This window comes from Eretmochelys imbricata, chromosome 2 (genome assembly GCF_965152235.1).
Source record: "Eretmochelys imbricata isolate rEreImb1 chromosome 2, rEreImb1.hap1, whole genome shotgun sequence".
Classification (NCBI taxonomy): domain Eukaryota; kingdom Metazoa; phylum Chordata; order Testudines; family Cheloniidae; genus Eretmochelys; species Eretmochelys imbricata.
In genome coordinates, this window is record NC_135573.1 from 755,266 (window position 1) to 771,357 (window position 16,092).

Consider the following 16,092-nt stretch of genomic DNA (forward strand, 5'->3'; position numbering starts at 1 on the left):
ATGTCTGTAATCACATGACCAGAGAGATTGAAGTGTTCTCTGACTGGTTTATGAATGTTATAATTCTTGACATCTGATTTGTGTCCATTTATTCTTTTACGTAGAGACTGTCCAGTTTGACCAATGTACATGGCAGAGGGGCATTGCTGGCACATGATGGCATATATCACATTGGTGGATGTGCAGGTGAACGAGCCTCTGATAGTGTGGCTGATGTTATTAGGCCCTGTGATGGTGTCCCCTGAATAGATATGTGGGCACAGTTGGCAACGGGCTTTGTTGCAAGGATAGGTTCCTGGGTTAGTGGTTCTGGTGTGTGGTATGTGGTTGCTGGTAAGTATCTGCTTCAGGTTCGGGGGCTGTCTGTAGGCAAGGACTGGCCTGTCTCCCAAGATTTGTGAGTGTTGGGTCATCCTTCAGGATAGGTTGTAGATCCTTAATGTGTTGGAGGGGTTTTAGTTGGGGGCTGAAGGTGATGGCTAGTGGCATTCTGTTATTTTCTTTGTTAGGCCTGTCCTGTAGTAGGTGACTCCTGGGAACTCTTCTGGCTCTATCAACCTGTTTCTTCACTTCCGCAGGTGGGTATCGTAGTTGTAAGAATGCTTCATAGAGATCTTGTAGCTGTTTGTCTGTCTGAGGAGTTGGAGCAAATGCGGTTGTATCGCAGAGCTTGGCTGTAAACAATGGATCGTGTGGTGTGGTCAGGGTGAAAGCTGGAGGCATGTAGGTAGGAATAGCGGTCGGTAGGTTTCCGGTATAGGGTGGTGTTTATGTGACCATCGCTTATTAGCACAGTAGTGTCCAGGAAGTGGATCTCTTGTGTGGACTGGACCAGGATGAGGTTGATGATTGGATAGAAATTGTTGAAATCATGGTGGAATTCCTCAAGGGCTTCTTTTCCATGGGTCCAGATAACGAAGATGTCATCAATATAGCGCAAGTAGAGTAGGGGCGTTAGGGGACGAGAGCTGAGGAAGCGTTGTTCTAAATCAGCCATAAAAATGTTGGCTTACTGTGGGGCCCTGTGGGTACCCATAACAGTGCCACTAATTTGAAGGTATACATTGTCCCCAAATGTAAAATAGTTATGGGTAAGGACAAAGTCACAAAGTTCAGCCACCAGGTTAGCCGTGACATTATCAGGGATGATGTTCTTGAAGGCTTGTAGTGCATCCTTGTGTGGAATGTTGGTGCAGAGGGCTTCTACATCCATAGTGGCCAAGATGGTGTTATCAGGAAGATCACCGATGGATTGTAGTTTCCTCAGGAAGTCAGTGGTGTCTCGAAGGTATCTGGGAGTGCTGGTAGCGTAGGGCCTGAGGAGGGAGTCTACATAGCCAGACAATCCTGCTGTCAGGGTGCCAATGCCTGAGATGATGGGGCGCCCAGGATTTCCAGGTTTATGGATCTTGGGTAGCAGATAAAATACCCCAGGTTGGGGTTCCAGGGGTGTGTCTGTGCGGATTTGATCTTGTGCTTTTTCAGAGAGTTTCTTGAGCAAATGCTGTAGTTTCTTTTGGTAACTCTCAGTGGGATCAGAGGGTAATGGCTTGTAGAAAGTGGTGTTGGAGAGCTACCGAGCAGCCTCTTGTTCATATTCCGACCTATTCATGACGACAACAGCACCTCCTTTGTCAGCCTTTTTGATTATGATGTCAGAGTTGTTTCTGAGGCTGTTGTTCTGCATGGCTGAGGTTGTGGGGTAAGTGATGCTGCTTTTCCACAATTTCAGCCTGTGCACGTCGGCGGAAGCACTCTATGTAGAAGTCCAGTCTGCTGTCTTGACCTTCAGGAGGAGTCCACCTGGATTTGTGCTGGAAATGGCCCAACTTGATTATCATACACATTGTAAGGAGAGTGATCACTTTAGATAAGCTATTACCAGCAGGAGAGTGGGGTGGGGGGAGAGAAAACCTTTTGTAGTGGTAAACACCGATTTTTTCATGCTGTGTGTGTATAAAAAGATCTTCTGTACTTTCCACAGTATGCATCCGATGAAGTGAGCTGTAGCTCACGAAAGCTTATGCTCAAATAAATTCGTTAGTCTCTAAGGTGCCACAAGTACTCCTTTTCTTTTTTCTGTCTCTAGCCACGTCTTTTATTCTGTTGCTCATCCATTGTGGATCATCCATTTTGTTGGTCCTCTTCCCTTTTTTTTTTAAATTGGGGGTTTATACATGAATTATGGTGTTTTTTAAATGTTTCTATGCAACTTCCAGGCATTTCACTCTTGTGACTGTTCTTTTTAAATATCCATTTAACTAGCCTCCTCCTTTTAGTGTAGTTCCCCTTTTTTAAGTTAAATGCTACTATGGTAGGTTTCTTTCGTATTTTTCATCCTGCAAAGATGTTAAATCTAATGACATTATGATTGCTATCACGTGGTTCAGCTATATTCACCTCTTGGACCAGATCTTGTGCTCCACTTAGGACTAAATCAAGAATCGTCTCTCCCTTTGTGGGTTCCAGGACTAGCTGCTCGAAGAAGCAGTCATTAAAAGGTGTCTAGAAATTTTATTTCTGCATCCCATCCTGAGGTGACATTTTCTTAGTCAATATGGGGATCGTTGGAATCCTCCACTATTACTGGGTTTTCTGATTCTGTAGCCTAAATTACCCTGAGCATTTCACAATCACTGCCACCATCCTGGTCAGGTGGTTGGTAGCATATTCCTAGTGCTCTACTCATTTTCAAGCATGGAATTTCTATCCATAGAGAAATCATGGCGTTGTCTGATTCATTTCAGATTTACACTGTATTTGACTCCATGCTCTCTTTCACATATTGTGCCACTCCCCCACCAACACAACCTAATCTTTCATTCAGAAGTCTAGAAAGTCTATATATTTCTAGACTCTCCTCATTTAGCTCCCTCAGTCTCTTCCCAGATCTTCGTCTCTTTTTGTTGCCCTTTTATGAATTTTCTCAAGATTTTTTACATCTTTCTTAGTTTCCTAAACTCCACATGCTGTTCTAGATGCCATCCCAACAGGGTGTACTACCACCCCATGGTATATATTACACACATTAAATTCCATCCCATCCCCAACAGACTTGGATTTTCCATTGCCTCTTGATCTGGTTCAGACCCTCTGCTTTCCACAGAATTCCCTGTCCTGTTAATAATGGGTTAATTATTCCTTTTGAGTGTGTGTGTGTGTAGGAGCTGGTTTTATTGAGAGCCATTGAGGGGCAGGCACCGGGGCCAGGTGTCAAGCCCGAGCTGCTGCTGTGGGCAGGTTGACATGTCTCTTCATGGGTGGGAGTGGTCTGATCTTGCGTCCTGCCCAACTGCCCTTGCAGTGCCATAATCCGCTGTGCAGGCGCTCCCCCAGCCAGCGGTTCCGGCCAGCGTTCCCAATGATCCGCTTGTTGTGGTCAATGTTCGAAACTCGCCCCACGGTGGCTATGCTGGTCTCCAGCACCTGCATGTGTCTCTTAGAGGGCAGCTGCATGATGGCCGTTCCATTCACCTTCCACAGTAACATCCCACAGGTCCCTGCTGCTCAGATGTACTGCTCTCCTTTCCCAGGGTGGCTTTTCAGGTTATTGATCAGGGTCCCCAAGGCAGAGCTCCCAAAGGGTATGCATCCCCTTCATTGGCAGAGACTGCCATCCTGCCTATATGCCCCGAGGTTTTGAGGAGGTCGCCAGGCTGCATGTTTTCTGTTGCAGTGATCCAGCATTTCTGCTTGCTGCTGGCCACCAGGACGATATCAGCCGACCTGCAGGAGTTGTACTGGACCTGGATCACCTTCTCCTCATAGGGGCCTGACTCAGCTCCAGGTCCGTAGCGCAGCCGCTGGAAGTCAATCATGAGGTAGCGCTGCTTGTGTCCCCCGCTGATCCCATCCACAGTGGTAGGCAGACAGGGCTGCCCAGAGGAACCTGCTAGTGATCTTGTTGGTTTGGGAGAGGGGATTCAGCAGCCTTCATGTGCTTTACCTGGGCTTCTGTTGACCTCTGTACCACAGGTTCTTATTACCAGACACTGCTCAATACTGGTATTTATTTATATTTGCTGCCACTCAAAATGGGATCATCCTGAAGAGTATGGTAATATGAAAGCCCCTTTTGTAGACAGAGCCTCCAATCTGGACAGCTACCAACAAATTGAAAAGGGCCAATATAAATACTGTATGGGATGATTAACTGAATTGCATCACACAATGGAAGACTACAACCCCACACATACGTTGCATGTCCCACTGGCAGCAAGGCCCTGGCTATTGTCCTGACGGCTTCCTGGTTAATACACTGTGCCACTATGCAAGGAATGGGGTTCAGGGAGACCACACAAGTATTAGCTAGGGGTGCTTCAAGAAACTAAGCTTGCAGCAAGCAAACTGTGGTGGGGGTGAAGAGAATAGACAGCAACTACCTCTTCCACTCTGACCTTGACAGAAGAATTAGAGAAACACTTCAGGTTTGGAGGCTGCTGGTAGCGTGGTACCAACCGTGACAAACACACCCAGGGGAATGGATATAATGGCAGTGACTTAGGGCTTGTCTTTGTGACTGTGGCGGGATGGTCCCCTCCACCATGCCTTGAAGGGCTTAAAACAGCCCTGGGAGAGGGCTGAGATGGAAAAAGCTGGGCTGTTTGGGAAAACAGCCACAGCTGTAGCCTGTGTAATTAGGGCCCAGCTGGCCCTTATAAGAGGGCAGTGGGCCAGAAAGAGAGAGAGACTCTAGCTACATGGAGAGAGGAGGACCCAAACTGAGGGGGTACTGCCAGGGGGCAGAACCCTAATCTAGAAGGGCGCCGGGGTCCGGGACAGGCACGGGGCCAGCAGCAGGCGAGACACTGAACAGCAGAAGGCGCTCCTGGCTGAAAAGAGCTAATTCCCTGGACAACCAGCAGGAGGTGCCGCAGCAGTGAGTCGTCGCCCTGCGATAGTGACAGATAGGGCAATTTCCTGAAGTATCCTTGGGAGACCTTATTGAATTAAGATTAAATATCTTTGTGGTCCACTGTGTTAAAAGAATGGTTTACGTATTATTGTGGGCTGGGATTGTATGTAACCTCTCGAAGGGGGAGATGTGACATATGAGAGATCTGGGGGAAGATCTAGGGGAAGATGAACGCAAATCCCCACTTCTGATTATGCAAAAACTCAGCCCTTCCTGCCTTGAGGAGCAAGTCATTCTCCGCTGATCACCTGTTACATGGGGACAAGATCAAAATACCAAACTGTATAAAGAAAAAACTGAAGTATTCATGTTTGTTCTGAATCTGAGACAATTAGGAACTTGTAACCACAGGGTAAACCCAAGTTGTTGGTTTTAAAAGACTGACACCTACTAGAGTCTGAGGCTGGAACTGGGATGACCTCTGGTAAGCTTTTCAGCATGTGTGTAGGTTATTTTATTGTTTTTAACATACCTTCTCTGTAATGCTTTCACCTTAAGAATAAATGTGCTTGCTTATAAAGAGCTGTGTAGTAACTTGTAACTGCCGGCAATTTCACTGTTTTTAGCCTTTGGAAAGAAAGTAAAGAATAAATACTGACCTATTTAAACAATCTAGCTGGCTGGGGATGATCATAATATAAGCAGGGAAATGTGCAGCCTTAAAGATCCCCCATTCAGGAGGGAGAATTACACGGGTCTCTGCCCAAGAGAGGCGATGGCTAAGGAGCCTGGAGCCTAGATGGGTGTCAGACTGCAGGACTGCAAGAGGGGAATACTGGTGCAGTTGCCCTGAACTGTGGCAGTCTTCACGAGCAAGTTAGCATGAGGTATAGCTCTTGTGTTCCCATTAATTCGACTGCTGTTCTCACACAAAAACCTATCATCTGTTTATGGTGCTAGTTGCAATGCAAACTGGCTGGCATGACTGAGGTTTTAGGGCAGAACTCAAGAATCATTAAAAAGCTTCTGAGGTCCTGTCTACATGGGAAAATTTTACTGGGTATAAGTGGTGAAGTCATACCACTATAACCTCTTCTGTGGATGTGCCTATTTCAGTGTAAGAAATAGGCATGTCACTTTGGTTTAGCCCCTTTCCAACACACATATGCTAAACAGAAAAAAAAATCCACTATTATACTGCAATGGTGGGGGGGGAAGCTCAGTGGTTTGAGGGGGCCATTTAGGGATCTGGGGCAAAAATAAGGGACGGTACTTGGTCCTGCTGTGAAGGCTGGGGACTGGATTCGACCTTTCAAGGTCCCTTCCAGTTCTATGAGATAGGTATATCTCCATTTTGAAGAATGGGGGCTATACCAGAATAACTATATTGTTTTAATTTCACACATTAGTTTACATTTGTACACCTTTCCTATACAGACAATCCCTCAAACCGATCTAACATTTCCTGAGTCATTACCTCAGACATCCTGGGATCCTACTTGTATGTGGCATTGGCTGCCAGGGAAGCTGCTGAGCTGGAGTGGCCCACAATGAGATGAATGGTATGGAGAACATTAATAAGGAAGTGTTATTTACCCCTACACAAGAACCAGGGGTCACCCAAAGAAATTAACAAGCAGCAGGTTTAAAACAAAGAGAAGTACTTCTTCACACAATGCACAGTCCATGTGTAGAGGAACTCTCTGCCAGAGGATGTTGTGAAGGCCAAAAATACAACTGGGTTCAAAAAAGAATTAGGTAAATTCATGAAGGATAGGTCCATCATGGAGGATAGGTCTATTAGCCAAGATGGTTAGGGATGCAAATTCATGCTCCGGGTGTCCCTAGACTGGGGGGGTTGGGGGTGGTGGTGGTAAACATTTTGCCAAAGGGTGACATTGGGAAATAGAAATTGTATGGCGGGCCATGAATGCTCACAAAATTGGGGTGGGGATGCGGGCTCGGGGTAGGGATGAGGGATTTGGGATGCAGGAGAGTGCTCCGGGCTGGGATTGAGGGGTTTGGAGAGCGGGAGGGTGGTCAGGGCTACGGTGTGGGAAAAGACTCAGGGGTGCAGGCTCCAAGCGGCGCTTACCTCAAACGGCTCCCGGAAGCAGTGGCATGTCCCTTTTCCGGTTCCTATGCGGAGGCACAGCCAGGCGGCTCTGCACGCTGCCCCATCTGCAGGCACTGCCCCTGCAGCTCCCATTGGAGTGTGTAGGAGCCGGAGCAGGGCCATGCAGCGGCTTCCGGGAGCTGCGTGGTGTGGCCCCCGACCCAGCGCCCCGGCCGGAGCGGGGCCGAGCTGCATGGTGCAGCTTGCGGGCCAGCTTAAAACAGCTCACGGGCCACAGTTTGCCCACCCCTACCCTAGGCCTCCAATTCCCAGAAACGGGACTAGACAACAGAGGATGAACCTCTCAAAATTGTCCTGTTCAGTTCATTACCTCTGAAGCATTTGATACTGGCCACTGTCAGAGACAGAATACTGGACTAGATGGACCATTGGTCTGATTCAGGTTTCAGAGTAACAGCCGTGTTAGTCTGTATTCGCAAAAAGAAAAGGAGTACTTGTGGCACCTTAGAGACTAACCAATTTATTTGAGCATGAGCTTTCGTGAGCTACAGCTCAGTGAGCTGTAGCTCACGAAAGCTCATGCTCAAATAAATTGGTTAGTCTCTAAGGTGCCACAAGTACTCCTTGGTCTGATTCAGTGTGGCCATTCTTAGGAGACTGGGGCAACATTGTCAAAGATGGGAATTTATGCTTGCAGACAGAAAACCCTATACCATATATTTGAATGTTCAGAGGGACACATGCCACACAGGACTTATTCTATACCAGAAGCTCTACAAAGGCACCTTTTTACTTCTTTCATAGTCGAGAAGGAACCACCTTAACTTCTGCAGGCCTCTGTTCTCTGCATCCTCCAGAATAAGAAATTAAACAGATGAACTCTCTCTATGATAAGCCTGCAGCACCAGTTCAATATGTCAGAAAGCAACACATCCCAAGCAACCTTTCACTATTTCATATTTGGGGACAATATATACCTTCAAGTCAACGGCACTGCTATGGGTACCCGCATGGCCCCACAGTATGCCAACATTTTTATGGCTGACTTAGAACAACACTTCCTTAGCTCTCGTCCCCTAACGCCCCTACTCTACTTGCGCTACACTGATGACATCATCATCTGCACCCATGGAAAAGAAGCCCTTGAGGAATTCCACCATGATTTCAACAATTTCCATCCCACCATCAACCTCAGCCTAGACCAATCCACACAATCCTGGACACTACTGTGCTAATAAACGATGGTCACATAACCACCACCCTATACCGGAAACCTACTGACCGCTATACTTACCTACATGCCTCCAGCTTCCATCCAGGACACACCACATGATCCACTGTCTACAGCCAAGATCTAAGATACAACCACATTTGCTCCAATCCCTCAGACAGAGACAAACACCTACAAGATCTCTATCAAGCATTCTTAAAACTACAATACCCACTAGTGAAGTGAAAAAACAGATTGACAGAGTCAGAAGAGTACCCAGAAGTCACCTACTACAGGACAGGTCTAAAAGAAAATTACAGAACGCCACTAGCCGTCACCTTCAGCCCCCAACTAAAACCTCTCCAGCGCACCATCAAAGATCTTCAACCTATCCTGAAGGATGACCCATCACTCTCACAGATCTTGGGAGACAGACCAGTCCTCACTTACAGACAGCCCTCCAACCTGAAGCAAATACTCTCCGGCAACCACACAACAAAAACACTAATCCAGGAACCTATCCTTGCAACAAAGCCCAATGCCAACTCTGTCCACATATTTATTCAAGTGACACCATCATAGAACCTAATCACATTAGCCACATGATTTAATTGGGGATTGGTCCTGCTTTGAGCAGGGGGTTGGACTAGATGACCTCCTGAGGTCCCTTCCAACCCTGATATTCTATAATTCTATGATTCACGCCATCAGGGGCTCATTCACCTGCACATCTACTAATGTGATAGATGCCATCATGTGCCAGCAATGCCCCTCTGCTATGTACACTGGCCAAACCGGACAGTCTCTACGCAAAAGAATAAATGGACATAAATCTGACATCAGGAACCATAACATTCAAAAACCGGTAGGAGAACACTTCAACCTCTCTGGCCACTCAGTAAAAGACTTAAAGGTGGCAATTTTGCAACAGAAAAGCTTAAAAAACAGACTCCAATGAGAAAAGGAGTACTTGTGGCACCTTAGAGACTAACCAATTTATTTGAGCATGAGCTTTCGTGAGCTACAGCTCACTTCATCAGATGCATACCGTGGAAACTGCAGCAGACTTTATATATACACAGAGAATATGAAACAATACCTCCTCCCACCCCACTGTCCTGCTGGTAATAGCTTATCTAAAGTAATCGTCAGGTTAGGCCATTTCCAGCACAAATCCAGGTTTTCCAATGAGAAACTGCTGAGCTTGAATTAATATGCAAACTAGATACCATTAACCTGGGTTTGAATAGAGACTGGGAGTGGCTGGGTCATTACACATATTGACTATTTCCCCATGTTAAGTATCCTCACACCTTCTCATCAACTGTCTAGATGGGCCATCTTGATTATCAGTACAAAAGTTTTTTTCTCCTGCTGATAATAGCTCATCTTAACTAATTAGCCTCTTACAGTTTGTATGGAAACTTCCCCCTTCTCTGTATACGTGTGTGTATATACATTTTTCTTACTATATGTTCCATTCTATGCATCCGATGAAGTGGGCTGTAGCCCATGAAAGCTTATGCTCAAATAAATTTGTTAGTCTCTAAGGTGCCGCAAGTACTCCTGTTCTTTTTGCGGATACAGACTAACACGACTGCTACTCTGAAACCTTTCACTAGAGTATTTCCTAGATTAAGGCATAAATCATTTGTAACCAGAAAAGTCACTTTTAAAATAGCAGGATGTATCAATCAAACTCAAAGGGAGAAAGCAGCATCTTCCGGAGAACTCTGCCTAAACAACTAAGAATCCTTCTCAGAGGGGAATGTGTGTCTTGGTCCTTCACAGTTGAATAAGAAACCAAAGGCTTATAAAAGATAATGGCAGTAAACGTTTTTGAAGAGTCCTCCTAATTAACTGCAGCAAACATGATAGTCTCAGAGCATTCCATAACAGCCAGAAAAGGTCTGCATGCCAGGAAAGATGCACTGAAACAAGAGATATCACAGAGGCACCAACTGACAAAGAGGATAGAAAGAGGCAGGTAATTATGTCCCACCCCAAAACCTCTCCCTTCTACAGCAAAACAGAAAACAGTCTGTTGCTACTCTGCAGCAAGTAACTGAGAGTCTCTGTACTGGAGGCAAGCACACTTCTACTGCATGCCACCAGCACTGAGGAATCTGATCCATTTCACACAGCCCTGAGCTGTACCTCATGACCCCTCCTCCCAAGTTCACTTTGCTGTAACCAAGGAAATTGCAAGCAAGACCTTGAAACAGACATGTTAATGAATCAATAGGAGGTTGTCTGCAGCCTTTGCTGTACCCATTGGTACAACTTGAACCACTGTCTAAACTTTATCTTGGTGCTACAGCTTTCACATTACAGAACTCCTCCATATTGGAGTTGTGACAGGCTGACAATATCCTGCAACATCCTGCACAAAGATTACGGAACTAAAATATGCTTTACTGAAGTAAGTAAGTATTGAATTAGAGTTAATATCTGTGGGGTACATTGCATTAAAATTGCAGTTGGTATATGGCACTGTAACTTTTCTAGTAGTGAGGGGGATGCTAATGTACTTCCTCCATTATCAACATTTGAACACAATCCTCCTCTCCTCTTCCCCCCCACAGGTACACATATACTAGTTCAAACTGGATTTCCAGAGACTGACAGACAAAGAAAGGATTTTTAGATAAATAACCTGGTTTTTAAACTGGCTCACGGCCTTCTTCCTGATCCAGCAAACGGACAGGATTTCTAGTCCACAGAAGGTTCCAATCCCTTGAAGGGTTGGAAAGGCTTGGACTACTGAGGCCCCGTAAGACCGTGTGCTTGTTCTGAGCTTAAGTTATGATGTAACTTGTAACCCTTGGGTGGAAGGTCTGAAGGACTGTTCCTGTCAGAATCCATGTTAGAGTGGGGTGGACTCTGGTAAACTTACTACCATGCAAGTAGGTAGGTTCCTTTATTATTCTGAACATGTTTTTTCTGTAATGCTTTTTTACTGTAAGAATAGAGTAGGCTCACATAGGAAGTGCTGTGTGGTAATGTTATAACTGCAGCAATGACACCTGTTATTGTCCCTGGAGAGAAAGCGGACAGGCCTGTTTAGGCAGACTGTCTTTGCTGGAAATAATAGTGAAGGCAGAGAACTGGACAGCCTGGAAATACCCCACTCAGAAGGGACACACACAAGGGTCTCCACTCAAAAAGGCAACAGCTGGGGAGCTGAAGCCTGAGAGTGGATGCCCTTGCTGAACCTTTGAGGGGAAATACAGGTGCAGTTTCCCTGAACCGTGATAGGAGGTTTAACATCTGAACCATTTCAAGACATATTTGACTAAACACTGGTCACAACTTCTTAACCTAGACTAGGGGCTGCCACTCATCCTGACTCTGGTGGACTTGGCTTTCGCATACTTGCTTAGGCTGAATTTAGAACATTTTCATCACCAATCAATTTCCCTCTATGAATTGACTCACTGCGAACAGATCCTTTCATCTCCATGAGCTTCCCCCTTTCCTGAGGTTTCCTCAACCCAGCCCCCACCCCTTGCTGTGGAATATCAAAATTCAATATAAACTTGCTAAACACATGGATTTAAGAGCATTTTGAAAATTAAAAGCTCATAGCTTGTGGTGTTGGCACGCATGCAATACATTGGGAACCCAGCAACCAAATGACCCCAGTTTTGCACAAATTCTACCTGTAGCCCTAATGTAGCACAGCAATATTTTGGTGATGGTGTAGTAACTGAATTTTCATTTTGACGGGGGTGAAAAAGGTTGACAAAAATTCTGCTTTTGGGGTTAGTCTCATTTTCAAAGGTCTTGTAGTTTGTGCACTGCTTGATTTTTCTATAGCAGTTTGGGGGGGGGGGGCAAGAAGAGTAGAGGGTCATACATTTGGTTCCTCATTTAGTCAGAGTTGTTTGTTATCCGACTTTTCAAGTGCAAATAGCACCTGGCGGGGGAGGCTTGCTCCAGTTGAAGTGAGGGGCCTGGCTAGATATACAGCTCAGCCATTGTAAGCAACGAAGTGCACAATCATTGAGTAAGATGCTGCCTGTACAATGTGTAGGCAGCAGCAAAGAGTGCCAAAGCTTCTGGGCCTGATGTTCGTGGAAATCCAGCATTTCCATTTTTCATCAAAATCAGCAAGTTTGCAGGTGACACTAAGCTGGGGGGAGAGGTAGATAGGCTGTAGGGTAGGGATAGGGTCCAGAGTGACCTAGACAAATTGGAGGATTGGGCCAAAAGAAATCTGATGAGATTCAACAAAGGCAAGTGCAGAGTCCTGCATTTAGGAAGGAAGACTCCCATGCACTGCAACAGGCTGGGGACTGACTGGCTAAGCGGCAGTTCTGCGGAAAAGGACCTGGGGGATTAGTGGACGAGATGCTGGATATGAGTCAGCAGTGTGCCCTTGTTGCCAAGAAGGCTAATGGCATATTGGGCTGTATTAGTAGGAGCATTGCCAGCAGATCGAGGAAAGTGATTATTCCCCTGTATTCAGCACCGGTGAGGCCACACCTGGAGTACTGTGTCCAGTTTTGGTCCCCCCATTACAGAAGGGATGTGGACAAATTGGAGAGAGTCCAGCAGAGGGCAACAAAAATGATTAGGGGGCTGGGGCACATGACTTAAGAGGAGAGGCTGAGGGAACTGGGCTTGTTTAGTTTGCAGAAAAGAAGAGTGAGGGGGGATTTGACAGCAGCCTTCAACTACCTGAAGTGGGGTTCCAAAGAGGATGGAGCTCGGCTGTTCTCAGTGGTGGCAGAAGACAGAACAAGAAGCAATGGTTTCAAGTTGCAGTGGGTGAGGTCTAGGTTGGATATTAGGAAACACTATTTTACTTGGAGGGTAGTGAAGCACTGGAATGGGTTACCTAGGGAGGTGGTGGAATCTCCATCCTTAGAGGTTTTTAAGGCCCAGCTTGACAAAGCCTTGGCTGGGATGATTTAGTTGGTGTTGGTCCTGCTTTGAGCAGAGAATTGGACTAGATGACCTCCTGAGGTCTCTTCCAACCCTAATATTCTATGATTCTAAACAGAACTATGCCCACTGTGATACCTAAAACATTCCCCAAAATTTTGCAGTTGGTCAGCTGCAGTTTTCAGAAGTTATTGTGTTATGTACGTATAGACAAAGAAAAGTAGTGATTTGACTCTAAGGCCTCATTTCACTTGGTCAATAATTTGAGGCTTGCTATGACTATTTTAAAAGGGCAGGATGACTAAAAATGTTCTAGTATCTGACATTTCCTTCAGCCTTCTTTTTCCAAGGAACTACAATACTTTCTTTGTGTAGACTGGATGAATTATGGTGGAAAGTTTAAATATTTTCTGCAATTCTCATAACCCTATGTTACTGCTGATTGACATCTTGTCACCACATTAGTCAAAGTGGATCTTTCACCAGCTTTGGAATGGGGCTCTTTATTATGGGTGCCTTTCCAGATACTCAGCAACCTTTCTGATCAAAATATAATTGTGGTAGCCCATGCTGTGGAGAACAACCACTGCTTCATTCTGTAATAGCCATAATTTTCTGAGGGACAACGGTATCATGCCCAAGTAAATTTCACTGTTGTCATCAGTCCAATCAGCTTTTCCTAGTATTGCCGTGAACCTGGGTAACTCATAAGGGAATGCCAGGGTAACATTTATCTGCAGCTTATCCCTTTAAGGACTGGAGCTACGCTGAAGAGGTCAAAAGGGATCACAGCTCTGGGGAACAGAGCATAGCTGCAGCAGCAGCACATAGTATGCTCCAGAAAGACTCAGCCACAGTGGGCCTGTGCAAGAACTATGAAAGTGTTTGGGCTTTTTAATTTTGTTAATTCTTTAATAAAATGCTCCTGTTTTAAGCCATCCCTGGTCTGGGGATGTCAGTTTGGCAAGCAGGCAGGAGAGGTTGAAGTACAAGAATCTAACCTCTTCAAGAGAGGCAAACCTACATAGAAGCTGCTAGAACAGCCATTCCAGAAAATGCTGCCACAAGGCAGTGCAAACAGAAGAGGGATTTTGTAAGAAAGTTTTCTCTGGTAACAGAGAAGGCAGACAGTAGAGGACAGAACTGAGTGACCAAGGGGTATAGCTGAATATCTTCAGTGCTTTATTTCCAAAAACTTTGGGGAATATAAGTGGAGAAGAATAGTTTGCAAACACTATGGCTGGCAGAGAGTTAAAGGACCTTCATTATGGAGATAGGGGGACTCTTATACCAGCTTAAGGATGAGCATTAGAGAAGTAAGTGATTCTCTGGACATTTCTGGGACAGATGGCAGTAAAAAGCCATTTTGCTTTAATCAAACATAAATCACATAAATAGTGAACAGCATGAAGAGTTAGCAGATCAGGGATTGTCTACACCAGCGGTTCTCAAACTTTAGCAACCCGAGGACCCCCCCGCTCAGCCTTGCCCCATCCTCTTCCATAAGGCCCTGCCCCGCCCACTCCATCCCCCCCTCCCCCCTCCCTTGCTCGCTATCCTGCACTTTCACTCACTTTCACCAGGCTGGGGCAGGGGGTTAAGGTACAGGAGGAGGTCGGGTGCAGGCTCAGGGAGGGCATTTTGGTGCAGGCTCTGGGCAGAGGTGCGGGGGGGTGGCGCTTACCTTGAACAGCTCCCAAAAATGACCAGCACATCCCTCTGGCAGCGGCTCTTAGGTGGGGGGGTGGGGGGGAGGAGTTGGCGCTCGGAGCAGAGGCAGCACGTGGAGACCCCCTCCCCCCCCAGGGGTCGCAGGGACGTGCTGGCTGCTTCCGGGAGCAGTGCGAAGCCAGGGCAGGTAGAAACCGTGTTCCCCAGAGTACTGGGAGGGAGGGGGAGGAGTTTCTCAGCAGGGCTCTTGGACCCCCCCTGGAGTGCCCTTGGACCTCAGTGTCACTGACACCAGTGTCAACACTGGCTCTCCACTTGTGAGGTAACTCCGTCCTCTTCATGTGTCAGTATAATAATGCCTGCATCTGTAATTTTCACTCCATGCATCCGAAGAAGTAGGTTTTTTACCCACGAAAGCTTATGCCCAAATAAATCTGTTAGTCTTAACGGTGCCACCTTTCAGACTCCTTGTTGTTTTTGGGGATACAGACTAATACGGCTACCCCCGATACTCTATTGATCTAGTGCCGTCAACACTGGAGGTTAGAGTGCTTTAACTGCATCATTCAGAGGTGAAGATTTTTCACAGCCATGAGACACTTAGGATGTGTCTACGTTGCCACTTTCAGCACTTCGGGTGGGTTTTTTTAAAGTCACCAGGAGAGCTCTCCCACCGCCGTGATAAAGTGTAACTACACTGCCCAAGTCACAGCGCTGCCGCAGCCACACTCTAAGGTGGGCAGTGTAGACATACCCTTAGTTATGCCAACCTAAATTTCCTAGTGCAGACCAGACCTCAGTTAGAAAGACGTGTAGGGTGCAGTGTTGCCTTAAAATAAAAACTCAGGTCTTATATGACATGGAAGCACAGATCTGCATGGTCTTGACTCTGTGGATGGAAAATAACCCAATAATAATGGGGGACTTCAACAACCCACACAGTCACTTAGAACATGTCGCCTAAGGATAAGATGCAGAGATAAAATTTCTAGACACCATTAATGACTACTTCTTGGAGCAGCTAGTTCTGGAACCCCCAAGGGGAGAGAGAATTCTTGGTTTAGTCTTAACTGGCAAACAGGATCTGGTCCCAGAGATGAATTTGGCTGATCCGCTGGATAAAAGTGACCGTAATGTATTTAAATTTAACATGATTGTAGGGGGAAAATATGAAAGAAACCCACCACAGTAGCATTTAACTTCAAAAGGGGAACTACACAAAAAGGAGGCGGCTAGTTAAACAGAAACTAAAAACAAACAGCAACAAGAATGAAATGCCTACAAGCTGCACGGAAACTTTTTAAAGACACCATAGTAGAGGCTCAAACTATATGTATACTCCAAATGAAAAAAATCAGTAAGAGGAGCAAAAAAATGCCACCCTGGCTA

General features: G+C 46.0%; 1 protein-coding gene and 1 pseudogene across 6 annotated transcripts in view; both read right to left on the reverse strand.

Moving 5' to 3' along the window:
• PUF60 (poly(U) binding splicing factor 60) overlaps window positions 1-16,092 on the reverse strand; it is a 54,892-nt gene that overhangs the window by 21,340 nt on the left and 17,460 nt on the right. The gene's annotated exons all lie outside the window — the stretch shown is intronic.
• Window positions 3,214-3,818, reverse strand: LOC144260236 (large ribosomal subunit protein uL2m pseudogene; annotated as a pseudogene).